This window comes from Arachis hypogaea, chromosome 16 (genome assembly GCF_003086295.3).
Source record: "Arachis hypogaea cultivar Tifrunner chromosome 16, arahy.Tifrunner.gnm2.J5K5, whole genome shotgun sequence".
NCBI classification, from domain to species: domain Eukaryota; kingdom Viridiplantae; phylum Streptophyta; class Magnoliopsida; order Fabales; family Fabaceae; genus Arachis; species Arachis hypogaea.
Genome location: NC_092051.1, coordinates 79,086,763 through 79,099,511, shown reverse-complemented (window position 1 = coordinate 79,099,511; position 12,749 = coordinate 79,086,763). Strand labels below are relative to the sequence as shown.

Genomic DNA, 12,749 nt, shown 5'->3' with positions numbered 1-12,749 from the left:
TATGAGCAGGAGCAAGGATAAGAGCATTCTTGTGGAAGCAGATCCAGAACCTGAAAGGACTCTGAAGAGAAAATTAAGAGAAGCTAAAATACACCAATCCAGAGATAACCTTTCAGAAATTTTCGAACAGGCAGAGGAGATGGCAGCCGAAAATAATAATAATGTAAGGAAGATGCTTGGTGACTTTACTGCACCTAATTCCAATTTACATGGAAGAAGCATCTCCATTCCTGCCATTGGAGCAAACAACTTTGAGCTGAAACCTCAATTAGTTTCTCTGATGCAGCAGAACTGCAAGTTTCATGGACTTCCATCTGAAGATCCTTTTCAGTTCTTAACTGAATTCTTGCAGATATGTGATACTGTTAAGACTAATGGAGTAGATCCTGAAGTCTACAGGCTCATGCTTTTCCCCTTTGCTGTAAGAGACAGAGTTAGATTATGGTTGGATTCTCAACCTAAAGACAGCCTGAACTCTTGGGATAAGCTGGTCACGGCTTTCTTAGCCAAGTACTTTCCTCCTCAAAAGCTGAGCAAGCTTAGAGCTGATGTTCAAACCTTCAGACAGAAAGAAGGTGAATCCCTCTATGAAGCTTGGGAAAGATACAAACAGTTGACCAAAAAGTGTCCTTCTGACATGCTTTCAGAATGGACCATCCTGGATATATTCTATGATGGTTTATCTGAGCTATCAAAGATGTCACTGGACACTTCTGCAGGTGGATCCATTCACCTAAAGAAAACGCCTGCAGAAGCTCAAGAACTCATTGACATGGTTGCAAATAACCAGTTCATGTACACTTCTGAAAGGAATCCTGTGAATAATGGGACGCCTATGAAGAAGGGAGTTCTTGAGGTTGATACTCTGAATGCCATATTGGCTCAGAATAAAATATTGACTCAGCAAGTCAATATGATTTCTCAGAGTCTGCATGGAATGCAAGCTGCATCCAACAGTACTCAAGAGGCATCTTCTGAAGAAGAAGCTTATGATCCTGAGAACCCTGCAATAACAGAGGTTAACTACTTAGGTGAACCTTATGGAAACACCTATAACTCATCATGGAGAAATCATCCAAATTTCTCATGGAAGGATCAAAAGCCTCAACAAGGCTTTAATAATGGTGGAAGAAACAGGTTTAGCAATAGCAAGCCTTTTCCATCATCAACTCAGCAACAGACAGAGAACTCTGAACAAAATGCTTCTAATTTAGCAAATCTAGTCTCTGATCTATCTAAGGCCACTGTAAGTTTCATGAATGAAACAAGGTCTTCCATTAGAAATCTGGAAGCACAAGTGGGCCAGCTGAGTAAAAGGATCACTGAAATCCCTCCTAGTACTCTCCCAAGCAATACAGAAGAGAACCCAAAAGGAGAGTGCAAGGCCATTGACATAAGCGCCATGGCCGAACCTCTGAGGAGAGGAGAGGACGTGAATCCCAAGGAGGAAGACCTCCTGGGACGTCCAGTGATCAATAAGGAGCGTCCTTCTGGGGAACCAAAGGAGTCTGAGGCTCATCTAGAGACCATAGAGATTCCATTGAACCTCCTTATGCCCTTCATGAGCTCTGATGAGTATTCCTCTTCTGAAGAGAATGAGGATGTCACTGAAGAGCAAACTGCCAAGTTTCTTGGTGCAATCATGAAGCTGAATGCCAAATTGTTTGGCATTGATGCTTGGGAAGTTGAACCTCCCTTGTTCATCAATGAACTAAGTGATCTGGATCAACTGACATTGCCTCAGAAGAGACAGGATCCTGAAAAGTTCATAATACCCTGTACCATAGGCACCATGATCTTTAAGGCTCTGTGTGACCTTGGTTCAGGAATAAACCTCATGCCCCTCTCTGTAATAGAGAAACTGGGAATCTATGGGGTGCAAGCTGCTAAAATCTCACTAGAGATGGCAGACAGCTCAAGAAGACAGGCTTATGGACAAGTAGAAGATGTATTAGTAAAGGTTGAGGGCCTTTACATACCTACTGATTTCATAGTCCTGGATACTGGAAAGGAAGAGGATGAATCCATCATCCTAGGAAGACCTTTCCTGGCCACAGCAAGAGCTGTGATTGATGTTGACAGAGGTGAAATAGTCCTTCAATGGAATGAGAACTCCCTTGTATTCAAAACTCAAGGATCTCCCTCTGCAACCATGGAGAGGAAGCTTGAAAAGCTTCTCTCAAAGCAGAGTCAACCAGAGCCCCCACAGTCAAACTCTAAGTTTGGTGTTGGGAGGCCACAACCAAACTCTAAGTTTGGTGTTGAACTCCCATATCCAAACTCTAAGTTTGGTGTTGGAGAGTCTCAACAAAGCTCTGCACATCTGTGAGGCTCCATGAGAGCCCACTGTCAAGCTATTGACATTAAAGAAGCGCTTGTTGGGAGGCAACCCAATGTTTATCTAATTCATATTATTTTTCATATTTTCTTAGGTTCATGATCATGTGGAGTCACAAAATAAATATAAAAATTGAAAACGGAATCAAAAACAGTAGAAGAAAAATCACACCCTGGAGGAGCATCTGTCTGGCGTTCAGCGCCAGAACAGAGCATGGTTCTGGCGCTGAACGCCCAAAATGGGCAGCTTCTGGGCGCTGAACGCCAGAACAGGCATGGTTCTGGCGTTCAACGCCAGAAATGGCACACAAATGGGCGTTGAACGCCCAAAATGGCCACCAACCTGGCGCTGAACGCCCAGAGTTGGATACAAAGGCATTTTTACATGCCTAAGGGGTGCAGGGATGTAAATCCTTGAAAACCTCAGGATCTGTGGACCCCACAGGATCCACTCAGGATCTGTGGACCCCACAGGATCCCCACCTACCTCCACTCACTTCTTCTCACCACTCTCTTTCACACAACCCCATAAACACTCTTCCCTAAAAAGCCCTTCACCAATCACCTCAATCTCTCTCCCCCATTAAACCTTCACCATTCACATCCACCCACTCTTCCCAATAAACCTACCTCATAAACTCCACCTACCTTCAAAATTCAAAACCAATTTCCCACCCAAACCCACCCATATGGCCGAACCTTAAACCCCCCTCCCTTCCCTATATAAAGACCTCCATTCTTCATCAAATTCACATAACACACCCCTCTACACTCTCCTTGGCCGAAACCACATCTCCCTTTCCCTCTCCATATTTCTTCTTCTTCTTCTTCTTCTATTCTTTTGTTTATTGCTCGAGGGCGAGCAATTTTCTAAGTTTGGTGTGGTAAAAGCATAGCCTTTTTGTTTTTCCATTACCATTGATGGCACCCAAGACCGGAGAATCCTCTAGAAGAGGGAAAGGGAAGACAAAAGCTTCCACATCCGAGTCATGGGAGATGGAAAGATTCATCTCCAAAGCCCATCAAGACCACTTCTATGATGTTGTGGCCAAGAAGAAGGTGATCCCTGAGGTCCCTTTTAAACTCAAAAGAAATGAGTATCCGGAGATCCGACATGAAATTCAAAGAAGAGGTTGGGAAGTTCTAACAAATCCCATCCAACAAGTCGGCATCCTAATGGTTCAAGAGTTCTATGCCAATGCATGGATCACGAAGAACCATGATCAAAGTAAGAACCCGGATCCAAAGAACTATGTTACAATGGTTCGGGGGAAATACTTAGATTTTAGTCCAGGAGAATGTGAGGTTGGCGTTCAACTTGCCATACATGGAAGAGAACGCACGCCCCTACACAAGGAGAGTCAACTTTGATCAAAGGTTGGACCAAGTCCTTATGGACATATGTGTAGAAGGAGCTCAATGGAAGATTGACTCCAAAGGCAAACCGGTTCAACTAAGAAGATTGGACCTCAAGCCTATTGCTAGAGGATGGCTGGAGTTTATTCAATGCTCAATCATTCTCACTAGCAACCGGTCTGAAGTTACTATAGACCGGGCCATCATGATCCATAGCATCATGATTGGAGAAGAGGTGGAAGTTCATGAGATTATACCTCAAGAACTCTACAAGGTGGCTGACAAGTCCTCCACTATGGCAAGGTTAGCCTTTCCTCACCTCATTTTCCACCTATGCAATTCAGCTGGGATTGACATAGAAGGAGATATCCTCATCAAAGAAGACAAGCCCATCACTAAGAAAAAGATGGAGCAAGCAAGAGAGCCCAGTCATGGAGCTCAAGAGGCGCAAGAAGCTCACTTCCATGAGATCCCTGAGATGCCTCAAATGCACTTTCCTCCACATAACTATTGGGAGCAAATCAACACCTCCCTAGGAGAATTGAGTTCCAATATGGGACAACTAAGGGTGGAACATCAAGAGCACTCCATCATGCTCCATGAAATAAGAGAAGATCAGAAAGCAATGAGGGAGGAGCAACAAAGACAAGGAAGAGACAGAGAAGAGCTCAAGGACATCATTGGTTCCTCAAGAAGAAAACGCCACCATCACTAAGGTGGATTCATTCCTTGTTCTTCTTTCTTCTGTTTTTCGTTTTCTATGTTATGTGCTTATCTATGTTTGTGTCTTCATTACATGATCATTAGTAGTTAGTAACTTTGTCTTAAAGTTATGAATGTCCAATGAATCCATCACCTCTCTTAAATAAAAACTATTTTAATTCAAAAGAACAAGAAGTACATGAGTTTCGAATTTATCCTTGAACTTAGCTTAATTATATTGATGTGGTGACAATGCTTCTTATTTTCTGAATTTATGCTTGAACAGTGCATATGTCTTTTGAAGTTGTTGTTTAAGAATGTTAAATATGTTGGCTCTTGAAAGAATGATGACTAGGAGACATGTTATTTGATAATCTGAAAAATAAAAAAAAATGATTCTTGAAGCAAGAAAAAGCAGCAAAGAACAAAGCTTGCAGAAAAAAAAAAAATATAGGCGAAGAAAAAAATAGAAAGAAAAAGAAAAAGCAAGCAGAAAAAGCCAATAGCTCTTAAAACCAAAAGGCAAGGGCAAATAAAAAGGATCCCAAGGCTTTGAGCATCAGTGGATAGGAGGGCCTAAAGGAATAAAATCCTGGTCTAAGCGGCTAAACCAAGCTGTCCCTAACCATGTGCTTGTGGCGTGTAGGTGTCAAGTGAAAACTTGAGACTGAGCGGTTAAAGTCAAGGTCCAAAGCAAAAAAAGAGTGTGCTTAAGAACCCTGGACACCTCTAATTGGGGACTCTAGCAAAGCTGAGTCACAATCTGAAAAGGTTCACCCAATTATGTGTCTGTGGCATTTATGTATCCGGTGGTAATACTGGAAAACAAAGTGCTTAGGGCCACGGCCAAGACTCATAAAATAGCTGTGTTCAAGAATCATCATACTGAACTAGGAGAAACAATAACACTATCTGAACTCTGAGTTCCTATAGATGCCAATCATTCTGAACCTCAATGGATAAAGTGAGATGCCAAAACTATTCAAGAGGCAAAAAGCTATAAGTCCCGCTCATATGATTGGAGCAATGTTTCATTGATAGTTTGGAATTTATAGTATATTCTCTTCTTTTTATCCTATTTTATTTTCAGTTGCTTGGGGACAAGCAACAATTTAAGTTTGGTGTTGTGATGAGCGGATAATTTATACGCTTTTTGACATTGTTTTTAGTATGTTTTTAGTAGGATCTAGTTACTTTTAGGGATGTTTTCCTTAGTTTTTATGTTAAATTCACATTTCTGGACTTTACTATGAGTTTGTGTGTTTTTCTGTGATTTCAGGTATTTTCTGGCTGAAATTGAGGAACTTGAGCAAAAATCAGATTCAGAGGTTGAAAAAGCACTGCTGATGCTGTTGGATTCTGACCTCCCTGCACTCAAAGTGGATTTTCTGGAGCTACAGAACTCGAAATGGCGCGATTTCAATTGCGTTGGAAAGTAGACATCCAGGGCTTTCCAGAAATATATAATAGTCCATACTTTGGCCAAGAATTGACGACGTAAACTGGTGTTCAACGCCAGCCTTCTGCCCAAATCTGGCGTCCAGCGCCAGAAAAGGATCCAAAACCAGAGTTGAACGCCCAAACTGGCACAGAAACTGGCGTTCAACTCCACAAATGGCCTCTGCACGTGCTACACTTAAGCTCAGCCCAAACACACACCAAGTGGGCCCAGGAAGTGGATTTATGCATCAATTACTTACTCATGTAAACCCTAGTAGCTAGTTTATTATAAATAGGACCCTTTACTAGTCTTTTTGACCATCTTTGGTCTCAGTTTTATTCCATTGTTCATCTTAGGAGACTATTGATCTCGTTTAGGGGGCTGGCCATCTCGGCCATGCCTGGACCTTCACTTATGTATTTTCATACGGTAGAGTTTCTATACTCCATAGATTAAGGTGTGGAGCTCTGCTGTTCCTCAAAGATTAATGCAAAGTACTACTGTTTTCTATTCAACTCTTCTTATTTCTCTTCTAAGATATCCATTCGTACCCAAGAACGTGATGAAGGTGATGATTATGTGTGACGCTCATCATCCTTCTCCTTTATGAACGCGTGTCTGACAAACACTTCTGTTCTACATGAATTAAGCTACAATGAGTATCTCTTAGATCTCCTAACCAGGATCTTCGTGGCGTAAGCTAGAATGATGGCGGCATTCAAGAGAATCCGGAAGGTCTAAACCTTGTCTGTGGTATTCCAAGTAGGATTCAATGAATGAATGACTGTGACGAGCTCCTAACTCGCGATTGTAGGGCGTTAGTGACAGACGCAAAAGGATAGTAAATCCTATTCCAGCATGATCGAGAACCGACAGATGAATAGCCGTGCCGTGACAGGGTGCGTGAGCATATTATTCACTGAGAGGATAAGATGAAGCCATTGGCAAGGGTGATGCCTCCAGACGATTAGCCGTGCCGTGACAGGGCATTGGATCATTTTCCCGAGAGATGACCGAAAGTAGCCATTGACAGTGGTGATGTATCACATAAAGCCAGCCATGGAAAGGAGTAAGACTTATTGGATGAAGATAGCAGGAAAGCAGAGGTTCAGAGGAACGAAAAGCATCTCCATTCGCTTATCTGAAATTCCTGCCAATGAATCTACATAAGTATCTCTATCCCTTTTATTGTTTATTTTAATCTAATAAAGTATCATGTTTAAATCCGCCTGACTGAGATTTACAAGATGACCATAGCTTGCTTCATACCAACAATCTCCGCGGGATTCGACCCTTACTCACGTAAGGTATTACTTGGACGACCCAGTGCACTTGCTGGTTAGTTGTATCGAAGTTGTGACAATTATGAATTAAGATCAGAGCACCAAGCTCTGGAGCCATTACCAGGATTTGTTCGAGCCTGGAGATCACAATTTCGTGCACCAAGTTTTTGGCGCCGTTGCCGGGGATTGTTTGAGTTTTCGGCAAGCTTTTGGTCCGGTAACATCAGTGCCAGATTCCCTTTTGATCCGGCAACAGCACCAAGTTTTTGGCGCCGTTGCCGGGGATTGTTTGAGTTTGGACAACTGACAGTTCATCTTGTTGCTCAGATTAGGTAATTTTCTTTTTGTTTTGTTTTCAAAAATTTTTCAAAAATCTTTCAAAAATTCCTCACTTGTTTTCGAAAAAAAAAATTTTTTTTACTAAAAATAATGTTTTCAAAAATAAATTATTCTATGGCTTCAAAATTTTTAAGAATGAATTCTAGTGTTTCATGAAATATGTTGAATCATATCTGGCTGTAAAGCCATACCCAAACTACTTTGGGATTGGTATTCAACTAATCACTCCAGCCCATGTAATTATATGTTAAAGCTTGGCTGGCTGTTAAGCCATGCCAGACCCTTTGATTGGAGCTTTAAGACTAACATGGTAAGATTCCTGGAATTCATATTAAAAATTTTGGAATCCTTAATTTTCCCTTTTTCATATAATTTTCGAAAAATACAAAAAAATTTAGAAAATCATAAAAATAAAAAATATTTCATGTTTCTTGTTTGAGTCTTGAGTCATATTATAAGTTTGGTGTCAATTGCATGTGCATCTTGCATTTTTCGAAAATTCATGCATTCATAGTGTTCTTCATGATCTTCAAGTTGTTCTTGGTAAGTCTTCTTGTTTGATCTTGATGATTTTTTGTTTTGTGTCTTTTCATGTTTATGATATGCATTCTTGAATTCTTCGTGCGTAAGCATTAAAGAATTCTAAGTTTGGTGTCTTGCATGTTTTCTTTGCATTAAAAATTTTTCAAAATTATGTTCTTGATGTTCATCTTGACATTCATAGTGTTCTTGGTGTTCATCTTGACATTCATATCATTCATGCATGCATTCATTGTTTTGATCTAAAAATTTCATGCATTGCATAATTTTCATGTTTTTCATAAAAATTTCAAAAATCAAAAAAATATCTTTCCTTTTTTTCTCTCATCAAATTCGAAAATTTGGATTGACTTTTTCAAAAATTTTTAAAATCAAATTGTTTTTCATGAGTCAAATCAAATTTTCAATTTGAAAATCTTATCTTTTTCAAAATCTTTTTCAAAAATCAAATCTTTTTCAAAATTCTTAATTATTTTCGAAAATTCCAAAAATATTTTTCAAAAATCTTTTTCTTATTTTTATAACAAATTTTCGAAAATAGCATAATCAATTAATGTTTTGATTCAAAAATTTGAAGTTTGTTACTTGCTTGTTAAGAAAGATTCAAACTTTGAGTTCTAGAATCATATCTTGTGATTTCTTATGAATCAAGTCATTAATTGTGATTTTAAAAATCAAATCTTTTTCAAAAACTAATTTCTATCATATCTTTTCAAAAATATCTTCTCATCTTATCTTTTTCAAAAATATCTTTTCAAAATATCTTTTCTAACCTCCTAACTTCTTATCTTTTTCAAAATTTGTTTCAACTAACTAACTAACTTTTTGTTTGTTTCTTAACTTTTTCAAAACTACCTAACTAACTCTCTCTCTCTATTTTCGAAAATATCTTCCCCCTTTTTCAAAATTTCTTTTTAATTAACTAATTATTTTTAATTTTTATTTTTGATTTCAAAAAAAAAAATTTTCGAAAAAAAAAATTACTAAACATTTTTTCAAAAACCAATTTTCAAAAATCACTAACTCCTTTTCAAAATAATTTTCGAAATTTATACCTCCCCCATCCTATTCTATTTATTCATTCATATCCTAACATCTCATCTCACATCTCTTCCATTCTCACAGTTGTGTTTCTTCCTTTATATTACATTCTTTGTCTCCCCCTTTTCTTCCACTCACAAAGGGATCCCTATACTGTGGTATAAAGGATCTCTATTATTATTATTATTATTATTTTTCTGTGCCTTCTTCTTTGTCATATGAGCAGGAGCAAGGATAAGAGCATTCTTGTGGAAGCAGATCCAGAACCTGAAAGGACTCTGAAGAGAAAATTAAGAGAAGCTAAAATACACCAATCCAGAGATAACCTTTCAGAAATTTTCGAACAGGCAGAGGAGATGGCAGCCGAAAATAATAATAATGTAAGGAAGATGCTTGGTGACTTTACTGCACCTAATTCCAATTTACATGGAAGAAGCATCTCCATTCCTGCCATTGGAGCAAACAACTTTGAGCTGAAACCTCAATTAGTTTCTCTGATGCAGCAGAACTGCAAGTTTCATGGACTTCCATCTGAAGATCCTTTTCAGTTCTTAACTGAATTCTTGCAGATATGTGATACTGTTAAGACTAATGGAGTAGATCCTGAAGTCTACAGGCTCATGCTTTTCCCCTTTGCTGTAAGAGACAGAGTTAGATTATGGTTGGATTCTCAACCTAAAGACAGCCTGAACTCTTGGGATAAGCTGGTCACGGCTTTCTTAGCCAAGTACTTTCCTCCTCAAAAGCTGAGCAAGCTTAGAGCTGATGTTCAAACCTTCAGACAGAAAGAAGGTGAATCCCTCTATGAAGCTTGGGAAAGATACAAACAGTTGACCAAAAAGTGTCCTTCTGACATGCTTTCAGAATGGACCATCCTGGATATATTCTATGATGGTTTATCTGAGCTATCAAAGATGTCACTGGACACTTCTGCAGGTGGATCCATTCACCTAAAGAAAACGCCTGCAGAAGCTCAAGAACTCATTGACATGGTTGCAAATAACCAGTTCATGTACACTTCTGAAAGGAATCCTGTGAATAATGGGACGCCTATGAAGAAGGGAGTTCTTGAGGTTGATACTCTGAATGCCATATTGGCTCAGAATAAAATATTGACTCAGCAAGTCAATATGATTTCTCAGAGTCTGCATGGAATGCAAGCTGCATCCAACAGTACTCAAGAGGCATCTTCTGAAGAAGAAGCTTATGATCCTGAGAACCCTGCAATAACAGAGGTTAACTACTTAGGTGAACCTTATGGAAACACCTATAACTCATCATGGAGAAATCATCCAAATTTCTCATGGAAGGATCAAAAGCCTCAACAAGGCTTTAATAATGGTGGAAGAAACAGGTTTAGCAATAGCAAGCCTTTTCCATCATCAACTCAGCAACAGACAGAGAACTCTGAACAAAATGCTTCTAATTTAGCAAATCTAGTCTCTGATCTATCTAAGGCCACTGTAAGTTTCATGAATGAAACAAGGTCTTCCATTAGAAATCTGGAAGCACAAGTGGGCCAGCTGAGTAAAAGGATCACTGAAATCCCTCCTAGTACTCTCCCAAGCAATACAGAAGAGAACCCAAAAGGAGAGTGCAAGGCCATTGACATAAGCGCCATGGCCGAACCTCTGAGGAGAGGAGAGGACGTGAATCCCAAGGAGGAAGACCTCCTGGGACGTCCAGTGATCAATAAGGAGCGTCCTTCTGGGGAACCAAAGGAGTCTGAGGCTCATCTAGAGACCATAGAGATTCCATTGAACCTCCTTATGCCCTTCATGAGCTCTGATGAGTATTCCTCTTCTGAAGAGAATGAGGATGTCACTGAAGAGCAAACTGCCAAGTTTCTTGGTGCAATCATGAAGCTGAATGCCAAATTGTTTGGCATTGATGCTTGGGAAGTTGAACCTCCCTTGTTCATCAATGAACTAAGTGATCTGGATCAACTGACATTGCCTCAGAAGAGACAGGATCCTGAAAAGTTCATAATACCCTGTACCATAGGCACCATGATCTTTAAGGCTCTGTGTGACCTTGGTTCAGGAATAAACCTCATGCCCCTCTCTGTAATAGAGAAACTGGGAATCTATGGGGTGCAAGCTGCTAAAATCTCACTAGAGATGGCAGACAGCTCAAGAAGACAGGCTTATGGACAAGTAGAAGATGTATTAGTAAAGGTTGAGGGCCTTTACATACCTACTGATTTCATAGTCCTGGATACTGGAAAGGAAGAGGATGAATCCATCATCCTAGGAAGACCTTTCCTGGCCACAGCAAGAGCTGTGATTGATGTTGACAGAGGTGAAATAGTCCTTCAATGGAATGAGAACTCCCTTGTATTCAAAACTCAAGGATCTCCCTCTGCAACCATGGAGAGGAAGCTTGAAAAGCTTCTCTCAAAGCAGAGTCAACCAGAGCCCCCACAGTCAAACTCTAAGTTTGGTGTTGGGAGGCCACAACCAAACTCTAAGTTTGGTGTTGAACTCCCATATCCAAACTCTAAGTTTGGTGTTGGAGAGTCTCAACAAAGCTCTGCACATCTGTGAGGCTCCATGAGAGCCCACTGTCAAGCTATTGACATTAAAGAAGCGCTTGTTGGGAGGCAACCCAATGTTTATCTAATTCATATTATTTTTCATATTTTCTTAGGTTCATGATCATGTGGAGTCACAAAATAAATATAAAAATTGAAAACGGAATCAAAAACAGCAGAAGAAAAATCACACCCTGGAGGAGCATCTGTCTGGCGTTCAGCGCCAGAACAGAGCATGGTTCTGGCGCTGAACGCCCAAAATGGGCAGCTTCTGGGCGCTGAACGCCAGAACAGGCATGGTTCTGGCGTTCAACGCCAGAAATGGCACACAAATGGGCGTTGAACGCCCAAAATGGCCACCAACCTGGCGCTGAACGCCCAGAGTTGGATACAAAGGCATTTTTACATGCCTAAGGGGTGCAGGGATGTAAATCCTTGAAAACCTCAGGATCTGTGGACCCCACAGGATCCACTCAGGATCTGTGGACCCCACAGGATCCCCACCTACCTCCACTCACTTCTTCTCACCACTCTCTTTCACACAACCCCATAAACACTCTTCCCTAAAAAGCCCTTCACCAATCACCTCAATCTCTCTCCCCCATTAAACCTTCACCATTCACATCCACCCACTCTTCCCAATAAACCTACCTCATAAACTCCACCTACCTTCAAAATTCAAAACCAATTTCCCACCCAAACCCACCCATATGGCCGAACCTTAAACCCCCCTCCCTTCCCTATATAAAGACCTCCATTCTTCATCAAATTCACATAACACACCCCTCTACACTCTCCTTAGCCGAAACCACATCTCCCTTTCCCTCTCCATATTTCTTCTTCTTCTTCTTCTTCTATTCTTTTGTTTATTGCTCGAGGGCGAGCAATTTTCTAAGTTTGGTGTGGTAAAAGCATAGCTTTTTTGTTTTTCCATTACCATTGATGGCACCCAAGACCGGAGAATCCTCTAGAAGAGGGAAAGGGAAGACAAAAGCTTCCACATCCGAGTCATGGGAGATGGAAAGATTCATCTCCAAAGCCCATCAAGACCACTTCTATGATGTTGTGGCCAAGAAGAAGGTGATCCCTGAGGTCCCTTTTAAACTCAAAAGAAATGAGTATCCGGAGATCCGACATGAAATTCAAAGAAGAGGTTGGGAAGTTCTAACAAATCCCA

At 40.3% G+C, this 12,749-nt stretch overlaps 2 non-coding genes across 2 annotated transcripts; both read right to left on the bottom strand.

Annotated features, from left to right (window-relative positions):
- Positions 1-535: 535 nt before the first annotated feature.
- Positions 536-643, bottom strand: LOC112760960 (small nucleolar RNA R71). Its single transcript, XR_003181372.1, has one exon. It is a non-coding gene; the product is annotated as a small nucleolar RNA R71 (small nucleolar RNA).
- Positions 644-9,791: 9,148 nt separating this feature from the next.
- LOC112760959 (small nucleolar RNA R71) lies at positions 9,792-9,899 on the bottom strand. The gene has a single exon (XR_003181371.1). It is a non-coding gene; the product is annotated as a small nucleolar RNA R71 (small nucleolar RNA).
- Positions 9,900-12,749: the final 2,850 nt, after the last annotated feature.